General features: G+C 39.1%; 1 long non-coding RNA gene across 3 annotated transcripts; it reads right to left on the reverse strand.

The window, feature by feature from the left end:
• Positions 1-618: 618 nt before the first annotated feature.
• Positions 619-11,544, reverse strand: LOC140622217 (uncharacterized). Of its 3 annotated transcripts, none has more exons than XR_012021964.1 (4): positions 11,191-11,544; positions 9,863-10,090; positions 7,922-7,964; positions 619-6,445 (listed from the first exon to the last, which is right to left on the reverse strand). It is a non-coding gene; the product is annotated as an uncharacterized lncRNA (long non-coding RNA). The 3 variants fall into 3 exon arrangements; XR_012021963.1 differs by having other exon boundaries at positions 9,863-10,056; positions 11,191-11,543; XR_012021961.1 differs by having other exon boundaries at positions 9,863-10,087; positions 11,191-11,543.
• Between the last annotated feature and the right edge of the window lie 77 nt (positions 11,545-11,621).

Consider the following 11,621-nt stretch of genomic DNA (forward strand, 5'->3'; position numbering starts at 1 on the left):
ACTCCCAGAACAGAGACTTAGCCACTATATCACATTCACAGTTCTTTTTGGTGTGTGCAATATTATTGTATATGAATCCAAAGCATTTTTTAAAAAGAGTGAAACATTAATAAGTTTCAAAATCAAATATATTGAGCTTCTGACATGATTACTAGCCAGTAATCTCAGAGGAGGATCATACTCTAGGATTAGTCTGGGTTAAGTGAACCCTGACACAAAGATCTGAGGGCAAGAAATCTATTTGGGATATTTTCTATGTGGCTAAAAGCATTAATACGCCAGGACTAAGATTGCTATCCTGAGGCCCGCTTGCAAGGTTGGAACTTGGCCGGCTTCAGGAAGCTTGAATTTTGAGAGAGTTCCCAAAACCCTTATAAGAATGGCTCACTGGGGACACCTAGGTGGCTCAGTGGTTGAGCGTCTGCCTTTGGCTCAGGACATGATCTTGGGATCCAGGATGGAGTCCGACATCAGGTTCCTTGCATGGAGCCTGCTTCTCCCTCTACCTGTGTCTCTGCTTCTCTGTGTGTCTCTCATGAATAAATAAATAAACTCCTAAAAAAAATGGCCACTGTGCCTAAACTGCATGCAAACAATGTGGTTTGTGCTAAACACCTATTTTTCCTTTTGGATTTGGGCACCTGCCAAGCAGAGGGTGCCTGCCTATAGGACCAACTCTTATTAGAGACTTTGGGCATTGAGTCTCTAATGAGATTCCCTAGTAAACAGCTTTTCAAACATGTCACAACTTGTTGCTGTGGGAATAAACAACGTCCTATGTGATTTACTGGAGGAGAAATTTTGAAAACTCATTTCTAGTTTCCTTTGGGTTTTATCCTGTGCACCTTTTCTTTTTGCTTTTTGTCCTTCAGCTGTAATAAATCATATCCATGAATATGACTATATACTCAGTTGTGTGAATCCTCTTAGTGAATCACTGAACCTAGGGTCAGGGAGTCTTGAAGATCCCCAACAGAGGTGATCCCAGAAGACATGAAGAAAGGAAGGAATGATGGCCCTTAAAAGGATATATTATTAAATAAGTTGCCAGAGCAGGCAATCAGGACAAAATTTTTCCCGGGGAACATGCACTTCAGAGTTATCCACTCAAGTGGCAAGAGGGATGTGATATTTAATCAACAGTTGGTATTAATTGTCTGGAACTTTTAGCCCACCCTGTGTAGAGGCCCAGTGGACCCTGGGGGCCATAGCCAGCCCTGAAGCAAAGAGGTGAAGCTGGAAGTTGGACGTGCTTGTATGGAAAATATACATGCCCATGGAGGATATGGTGGGACACTTCTCCCAGTCTCTGAAAGGCATGAAATAAAACATGAACATAGAACTATTGTCCAGTCATTTCACATGCTACCCATTGCCTTCCCTAGGGTGAAATACTTGTACGTTATTCCCCCTAGAGAGCCCTTGCCTTCCAGGAGAGTCCTTTTTAAGCTGCAGTCTGGCCCAGGGCAGCGAGAGCTCCAGGGAGAATCTGACTTATCCATAAAAGACAGAAATAAGGTCTTTACTCTCCCCCTGCTTTCAAGTCCCGGTCACAGGAAGCCCTGCCAGGGTTTACTGTTTTCTTTTGTTTTACCTCTTTACTAGCCCAGACTAATCAGTAGGATCAAGAGTAGGCTTCCTCTCCCATAGAACGGGCACCCAGTGTGAGCCTCTAGCTCTCTCTCCTCAGGACAGAGGCTCCTTCATCAGGCTGCATTACTGAGGGATATTCTAGCTGGGTATATTGTAGGCTCATCTATCCTGCCAGCTCTTGGTAGACTGTCTATATTCTCCAGAACTTCTGGCTTACTTACAGTTTCCTCATTTTTTTCTTTTCCTACTTCCACAGCTAGAAACTCACCATTTAAATGTTTTTTTAAATCCCAGTTTAATTAACAGTTATATTAGGTTCAGGTGTACAATATAATTTTTCAACAATTCGATGTATTTCTCAGTGTTCATCAAAGTAAGTGTACTCTCAATCTGTTTCAAGTGTACTCCTTTGTCTTTTCCATCAGTTCCTCCACCTACCTCTCCTCTGGCAACCACCAGTTTCTTCTCTGTATTTAAAAAGTCTGTTTCTTTATCTTTTGTTTAAACTTTGTTCATTTGTTTTGTTTCTTTAATTTCCACATATAAATGAAGTTATGTGGTATTTCTCTGACTTATTTCATTTAGCATTGTATTCTCCAGTCCATCCATGTTGCAAACGGCAAGATTTCATTCTTTTTTATGGCTGAATAATATTTGATTGTATAACACATCTTCTTTCTTCATTTATTTTGTAGATAGACACTTGGCTTGTTTATATTATTTGGCTACTGTAAATAATGCTGCAATAAACATGGGGGTGCATGTCTTTTTGAATTAGTGTTTTCATTTTCTTTTAAAATTTTATTTAAATTCTAGTGTTTTCATTTTCTTTGGGTAAATATCCAGTAGTGGAATTACTGGGTCGTGTAATAATTCTATTTTTAATTTTTTGAGAAAACTCCATACTGTTTTCCACAGTGGTTGCACCAGTTTGCATTCCCATCAATAGTGCATGAGGGCTCCTTTTCTTTACCACATCTTCACCAACATTTGTTATTTCTTGTGTTTTTGATTCCAGGCATTCTGACAGGAGTAAAATGTTATTTCATTGTGTTTTAATTTGCATTTCTCTGATGATGACTAGAAATTCATCATTTATAACATGGGGATAATAAAAGTATCTATCTCACAGGGTTGTGAGAATTATGTCAGATAAAACCAGAGAAGTGCTTAAAACTGCTTGGAATACAGTAAGAAGTTGATATTATTATGTATGTATAAATAGTTGGTAGATATATATTTATTAGGAAAAAATGGAATGCCCAGATTGCTTCAACCTGCTCATTGAAATGCATCAGGAGACTAGAAAGGCAGTAGATTCTTCAGGAACACTTAGCTGATTTTCAATTTCAGCTTCTGAAAAATTTCAAAAGTTCTAGGCACAATACTATTCCTCTCAAACAGTTGTGAATGATTTACCAGCTCAACTCCTAAATTCAAGGTTGCTAGGTAGACTTAGTGAAATTCTTGTTCAAGAAATGGAAGGTAATAAAATGACAATTCTTATAAGCTCCGTGTCAGCTTCTACTACCCATACAGTTTAATCTTACCTTTAAAAAAAATAGCTCAATACTTGCAGAGCAGACTTGAAAAACCCTCCTTCTATAACTGCTTGTGAGGAGAACAGAGAAGCCATTGACAGAAACCTGGAATGCTCAAATCAGAAACATACTGACGCCACAGGGCCTCGCACACACAATGAGATGAGCCAGTCCTGTGGCCACAGACGATTAGCAACAGACATTTAGCAAGCAGAGTAGAAATAAGAGGATAATCCTGGGAATTCGTTTGTGACACTGCATTTCAGGTGACCTTGCGACGAGAGTATAAGCAAGAACTCAGGACAGTCCAGCAACTGGAACAAAGGCTGTAAGACCCCAAAGGGACTGAGCCAGCAGGTGACAATGTGTAGCAGAACTTCCACAGTGCAAAGAAAGAAATTCAGAATGGAGATGATTCCTTAGCTACACTTGACTGAAGGTTATCGTAAGGAGCGATTTAACTGTTGGTATCAGAACTCAGTGTGTATCATGTTTATTGATCGTGGTTATGTTTAATGAATATTGTGCTTATTCTAGAATGGGAGTTTGGCTATTCTCAACTAATGTTTTGTAGGATTTATTAAAACTTTTAGGACCTTTTTTGATATATCCTATTTTGATGTACCCTACTCCTATGTTCTCATTTTTCTGCTGGGACTCTACTGATAAAATATTCAAAAATACAATCTATATGCCATTTGATTAATTTTGATAACAAACATGCCTGATACTGAAGATAAATAACACAGCTCTAATCTGTGAACTCAACCTTCTTTTTTATTTGAAAATTACCTACTTTTTGAAGTAATGAATATTCAAGATCTACAGTTTAATACTCTTAAGTTTGCTAAGATCTCTGTCTCCCTTTAGTCCACAAGGTAATCAATGCAAGGATTCTCTGGTCCTTAAGATCATCCTTGCCAATTTTTCTTAACCCAAAAATGCCTTAGGAATTCATGTCAGGATCAATTTTATGAAGGTAAGCTAAGACATTGTCATTTTATGTTTGGAAACTGTAGTAAGTGAAAAAGACATTGTCCTTGGCTGGAGAGGGGTCTGTTGAGTACAGGTAAGGACACCCTCTAGTTTTTCTGGATCTGTGTAGGTCATTTCATCAGGGACAGAAATGCAGTTTAGTTCTCATTGCCCATAACTTTTGTCTTGAACTTAGCTAACTTTTGTTATCAGATCAAAACTACCACATGCTGTTTAAATCAGAATATGCTAAATTGTTATTCTTTAGCCCTTCAGAAAGCTCTTTCCTGCTAAGCATATTAGTCTTGGGTTTTTTATTATTTTTATTTTTTAAAGATTTTACTTATTTATTCGAGAGAGAGAGAGAGGTAGAGACATAGGCAGAAAGAGAAGCAGGCTCCATGAAGGGAGCCTGATGCAGAACTCGAGCCTGGGACTCCAGGATCATGCCCTGGGCCAAAGGCAGGCGCTCAACCGCTGAGCCACCCAGGCATTCCAGGTCTTGGGTTTTTTTTTTAAAAGACTTATCCTTTGGAAAGTCTTGCCTAGTTTACCTAGTGAACATAGGCAGTGGATTTTTAAAGAGTTATTGTCCTAAGATATATGAACTGAGAGGGCTGTACTAGAATCTACCCTTTAAAGTAGCACTAGAGTGACCTCCACTGGCCAAACAGCTTTATTGGCTTATGTGAGAGAGAGCTTACCTCTGATATAACAAAGAAAGAGCATCTGGAGACAGATGTTCTAAATAGCTGAATATGCCAATCCAAATGCCAATGATTTCTGTCTTTAAAAATTTATATCCACTACTGTAAACATTTCTTTGTTATTTTTTATAAATCTATGCTGCATATGCCAGTCTAAATAGGCAAAATCTCAAAAGCTTGACAATGCAGTCTCTCGGTGAGGCTGTGGGAAACAGGTATTTTCACAGCAAATAGTATTACAACCCCTCTAAAAGGAAATTTGGAATACCTAACAAAACCATATAGGCCTTATCCTTTGACTCAGCAATTGCATGTCAGCCTGAACAGAAACTTCCAGCAATATAAAAATACATATGCAAAGATTATTCAATGCAACATGATTTGTAATTGCAAAATATTGAATGCTTAATAAATGCCCAAATATAGGAAAGTGGTTGAATAAACTATAGTACATATATAACACATAGTATTACACAGGTATAAAAAAAGAATAAGATCTATAAGAAGGGATATGGAGGATTTTTCAGGATATGTCGTTAGAGAGAAACAACTTTTAATAATTGACATCTATATTAACGTTGTTTTTCGACCTAATCCAGGAGATAGTTTGAACTTTAGTACTAGAAATTTGTGCTGACTCAGGGATCATAGAGATGGGTGAGGAAGGCATTTTAAGTCTTTGTCTTCCCTGGGCCAGCCCTGTGGAAATATTCACTAATGGATTCTATGTGTGGCGGGTCACTTCTCTCAATAGAGAGAAAGGTAGATACATACAAACATTCATAGGGATCCAAAACAGATAATAAATTGTGTTTACGTTTAGATGTCTGCATTGAACACACATTGACTCTGCCATGTTGCAGTATTTACAGACAAATTATGCTTGAATATAGATGCAACAGGTGGACCCGAGTCCAGTGAGTTTGTTGACTCCAAGATTTTACAATGATCTGTTTGATGTAGGTGTGTGTTGATTTAAATTAAATTTCAAGCTTAGAGTGGAGAAGATCTTGTTACTTCCCAAATGATAAAACCTGCTCCGCATCTGCAGTGGTGTGCTCACATTTCCCTTTCTGTTGTCATTCTTCCCACGGGCTGGTTGTTTTAATTTTTTTCTCATCCTTTAATTTTTCTTCTCACTTTAAATTTCAGAGGTTATCTTTGTTGTACAGCTTTGTTATATTCATGACTTTATAGATTTGCTTGTTCTGTTAAGCTGTGGGTTCCTTGATACTTGCACCTGCGCTGTAGGAACTGGGCACTGAAAAGGTTGCCCACACTTATCCCTGGAATGAGCATGTGCCTTTCAGCCTAAGATGTCTCTCCTGTGCTGTCTACTGACAAAGCTTCACTTTGTTCCAGGGGCAAAGGAAAAACATTTAAATTATCACAGACCAGGTGAAAAGAATGAGCTGCGGCAGTAACTACAAATCTGTGTTAAGGTGTGTCTATGTACACTTCCTGTGGCTGTTCCTCTGATAGCTTTATTTTTTCTTTTTTTTCATTCTTTCTCTTCCTCAGTATGTTATTCATAAGTACGTGCACAAGTCTATGAAACAGACTTCCATAACCATGATAGATGAATAGATAAATGTACAGGTAGAGGTAGGCATATGGATGACTACATAGCTGGACACATAAAAAGAAAAATAGAAATAAACTGAGATATATATATACATATGTATACATAGATTAAAAACTATCATAGTAAGACAAACATATCTTTATTAAAAACTGAAGTCTGAAGGGCATAAATATAGTCACTGGCAATAGAAATTTAGGGAAATTTGAGATGGCATTTCATCTTGGGCATGGTACCTATCTTTGTTTCCAATTTACCAGCCTTTCTCCTCATCCTGACATCCCAATTTCATATCTTTGGAGGCAGGCCCCTTCTCTTTAATTAGTTTTCAAAACAGATAATAAGGATGTGCCAATCTGGGGGTCTGCATATGAATAGAAACACATGTATTTACTCTTATACTTTACACTCATACACATTTTGGTTCTACGTGTCTCACTGAGACCCAAGGGTCAGCAGCTCTGACCACTGAGGTGTAAGAGCTCTCTTTCCCAGTACCTACTTTTCCCAGTAAGAAATCTCTTGTGTTTCTTTAGGAACATGCTCATATTTACTTTCTCAAGCTTTTTTCCCAAGGGGCTGGTTTTGGTGGTGTTAATCTTTTCTTTTCTTTTCATCCTCATCTTGTAATTCTTTATTCTGTATCTCTTTATTATTGTTTTGTCATATTGCCTCATATATTTCCAATAGGTCTATACTTTTTGTATTTTTAATAATTTTTTTCATTCAGTGGAATAGTTATATATATTAACATAATATCTTTTGCAATCTCTTTCCTTCTTTTAACCAGTTCTTTCAAGTAGGTCATACAGCAATTTATGGTCTAATTTTTGTTTATTCACTAATTTGTATTGAAACCCCAGTGAATTATTTATTCTGCTTCTTCAGGACTCAAATTTGCCATAAACAAATGAGGAAAACAACAGAATTATTCTATTGGAGGTGAATATAATAAATCTAAATGGTTCTTAGGCATTTTTCTATATAATAAAAAGCATCATTTACTGAGCATGCAAACATTATTTTAGATCTTTATAAAAAAAGTTTGGCCATAGAGGATCAGATCCATAAAGACTGCTCTTTGGCTTTAATTATTTTAGATGCAAAACTTCATATTTAGAAAACATTAAGACTAGTATTTATTTCTCACTATCATTCATATTCTTTCCATATGAAGACATTAAATTAACATTCTTAAAAATCTCACAATCACCTTGGCAACCCAATAAGTATGCAGGTCACAAATATGATTTTTGCTGATGGAAAAATTAAGGTGCAGAAATGTGCAATGAGTCCAAGTCATATACTAAGTATCTTTTCTTATTGAAAAATCACTTCTATTTCAATCAACTTTTAAATCATGTCTAATAAAAACATCATTTCAGCTTTATGTCACGCTACCTAATTCTTTATAAAAGAGTGAATTTTATATTCTGGGCAAAGGAAGCAGATATTCAAGTGGATTTCGAAATATTGCAAACATAGTTTTGAGAGAAATGTTAAGGAATAAAAAATAGCATTACCTGAGTCCCAGAGTTGAGAGTTGAGGGAAGAGCTTTCTCCACACTGGAGACAGTCAAAGGCAAGGTACCAGGCAAAATATATGGAAGAAACAGATTCTCAGATCATGATGGTAATGTTAAAAAATTCCCCCCGAAATAAAACAATGAAAAAACTAAAGGAGACAGTTAAAGAATGATTACTATATGAATTAGCCAATGCTCCCCAGAACTCCTAGTGGGTACCTTCCCATTTTCTGGGCTACCAGTTTTGCCAATTCAATTCTGAAATATAAGGGTAATCTCATCCTACACTATTTAGTCCCATGATTTAAATCAATCTAGTTATTTTTACCAGACTTCCAAAGCTTTCCTTTGCACATCTTCCAAATAGAATGGCAGTTGATGTGCTTTTGTATCCCTTTCTAAGTCTTTGTATATGGTAGTATTTTTGTGTTTTGCCTTAACTACTTTAATCCCTTCCCCTGGCCCCTGAATCTTCTACATTCTTAGAGATCAAGCTCACTTATTACTGTGTCTGGGATCCGAAGCAGAACCAGATACTCCTCACTCTTGCCCCACATTAGAAAACTCAAACTGCTAGTGTGGGGGTGTGGGGAGGTGGGGTGGATGTGGGCCACAGAGGGAAAGAAGTCACTGAAGAGGACTAATGCGGTTTTCAGCCTGGCTTCCGCATAGGATGGAAATACGAGGAATGTTCTAAGCCACCCAGCCCTCTGGAGGAGTGGTAGATAGTAAAGGCAGGTGAAAGCTGAATCTAGACTAACTTAAGGTTTTCAAGAGAACCTTAGTCTCTTTTCTATGGGCTAACTTTGCTTCAGAGGCAGCAGACATTGTCACACCAATGAAAGTGGCTGGTCAATCTAACTATGTTGCGTCCCAGGTAATAGTCTATACCTATGCCCTCATTCTTGTTTTTCCATTACATGGTAATTATAAAGTCAATCTGCTTGACTATCGATAGGTCATACCGTAATAGGACTCACAGAAAAGTTGAAAGACTAGTATAAGGTTTTCCATATATCTGGAACCCAGATCCCCTAAATGTTAACATTTCACCACTTCGTTTTCTCTCTCTGTATACATATATACACGTATGTATGTGTGTAAGCCACATACACAATTTAAAATTTTCTAGCAGCCACATTAAAAGCAGGTAAAATTAATTGTAATATCCTGTTTGACCCAATATATGTATGGTATCATTTTGACATGCAATCAGGATAAAAAACAACATCATATTTTCTTTTTGTCGTACAAAATTTTTGAAAGCTGGCGTGTATTTTATACGTACAGTACATCTCAATTAGTAGCCACACTTCAAGTGCTCAATAGCCACACACAGGGATGGCTACCTAATGGACAGCAGAAATACTGATGATCTTTCAAGCTATGGGACTGGATGAGTAAAAGAGAGCCCAGGACTGGGTCTTGGAGCACTTGAACATTAAGGATGCAAATCAAAAAAAAAAAAAAAAAAAAAAAGAGGAGCTGATAAATGAGACAGCAAATGACAGGCTAGTCGACTAGGAGGAAAACGAAGCAAACATAGCGTCAAGATAGCGTCAAGTGGCCATAAAGGAGGAGACTGTCAACTGCATCAACTGAGGAGGAGAAGTAAAACGAGGACAGAGAAGTGATCCCTGTAATTGGGAAAATGCAATTGTTAGACATCTTGGCAAAACTGTTTCATTGGACTGGGTGCTGCTCTTTAGAACTGAAGAGAGAACCGGAGGTGCAAAGTGGAGACCTCATGTGCGGATATTTCAAAGGCCACAAGCTCCAAACTAATCAATCTCCTCTGACGCTCTCCCCCCCTCTCCTCCAATACTCCGACCTCTATTTGAGGCCTATGCTAGATACCTGGGAAACACTGACTCCGTTTCTTTCAGACCTTGTATGCCATTCACAAAGACATCCCTGTTTCACCTCTTAAATACTTACTGTCTCCTTTGCTCTGTCCATATTTCCTCTTGCAGGCCCTTGCCACCTCTAATCTTCCTGATACTTAGTACTCCTTGCTGTAATTAGATCTCTAGGACTGTCACCCTCAAAATCCTTTTTGTAAAGCCTTGAGACACGCAGAAATGTGGGTCGAGAAGGGGGCGGGGATCGGGTGGTGCTGCCAGATTGAATTTCTAAAAACACAAATCGTGTATTCTTGCCATTCTGCTAAAAAAAAAAACCTTGCATGGCTCTTTGTGGAACAGCTCTAGTGTTGCTACTCTTGGATTCCTTCTCTCAATCCCAAATAGATACACACACACACACACACACACACACACACATCCAGTTCTGGTTCATGCTAGCATTTTTATTATCCCTTCTACCCACCCCTCCCCCTCCTTCCAGTAACCCATCCCCTGAAACAGGCAGCACGACCGGCTCATTTTCACTAATTCTCTTTTTTTACTTAATGATTATATATCATTACATATTATATATTATATATATGTTATATGTATATGTCTTATATATATATATATTCTTTCATCCCCCACTACTTCAAAAATTCCCTTGTCTATGTGATCAATGACTGTCAAGTGGCCAAATCCAATGATCAATTGTTGTGTCTTATTTTTGGTTCTCCTTCCTCCCTGCAAGCTCCTTTTGCATCCCCTTTTGGTAGTTTCTCCTCACCTTGCTGACCTTGCAATATTGTAGTTTCTGTTTCTATTCAATCCTTCAGTGATATTTCCATAAATGTAAAAACAATCGGTATGCTTGCATTTTCTACGTTTTTATTTCCAACCTAGATCTTATTTCTGAACTTTTGAGTCATACTTCTAAGTGCCTATGTAATACTGACATTTGCAAATTTAATAGGTAATTTTCATTCTCTCTCTCTGTGTCTCTCTCATAAATAAAATCTTTAAAAAAATAATGCCACTGTTCCCTGTACCCCTTTCTTAACACCAACTTCCTTGCCAGTATCAGAGACTCTATAAATTCTTTGTTCTAGTAATTCTTTCCTCGCTTTTTTTTTTTTAAGATTTTATTTATTTATTCATGAGAGACAGAGAGAGAGAGAGAGAGGCAGAGACACAGGCAGAGGGAGAAGCAGGCTCCATGCAGGGAGCCCGACGTGGGGACTCGATCCCGGGTCTCCAGGATCAGGCCCTGGGCTGAAGGCGGTGCTAAACCGCTGAGCCACCCGGGGTTGCCCAATAAATAAAATCTTTAAAAACTAATGCCACATTCACAAACTATGCTCACCACACTCATCCATTCATCATAGTTTTTTTTTTTTTTTTTTTTTTTTTCTCAAGTACCAGCTTTTGTCATTGTTTCCAACTAAACTGCAAACTCTTGGAGGTCCGAGAGCTCGTCTCCTGACGTTTGTACCCGGCACGTCCCTTGACACATCATTAGGTGTTCAATCAAAGGTGTGAGCGCTAACAGCAGTCCGAGGCCGCCACAACGGGGGCGCGTCTTCCGCGTCTCCAGGCCACGCCGGGTCACGCAGGGGGCGCCCGGCCTCCAGCCGGACGGGAGGCCCGCACTTTCCCGGGCGGAGCTGCGCGGCGCCGCAACCACAGCGGGGCTGGAGCCCACAGGGGGGCGCTCGGCGGGCGGGAGGCCGCGGGGAGGCACCGCGACAGTCCCCGGGGGCGGCGGACGGCGAAGCCCCGCCTCCTCCTCCCCCCTCGGGCAGCCTCCGCCGGCCACGTGACCGCGGCCGCTCACGTGAGCGTGGCCCTGC

The sequence above is a fragment of the Canis lupus genome, chromosome 31 (genome assembly GCF_048164855.1).
Source record: "Canis lupus baileyi chromosome 31, mCanLup2.hap1, whole genome shotgun sequence".
NCBI classification, from domain to species: Eukaryota; Metazoa; Chordata; class Mammalia; order Carnivora; family Canidae; genus Canis; species Canis lupus.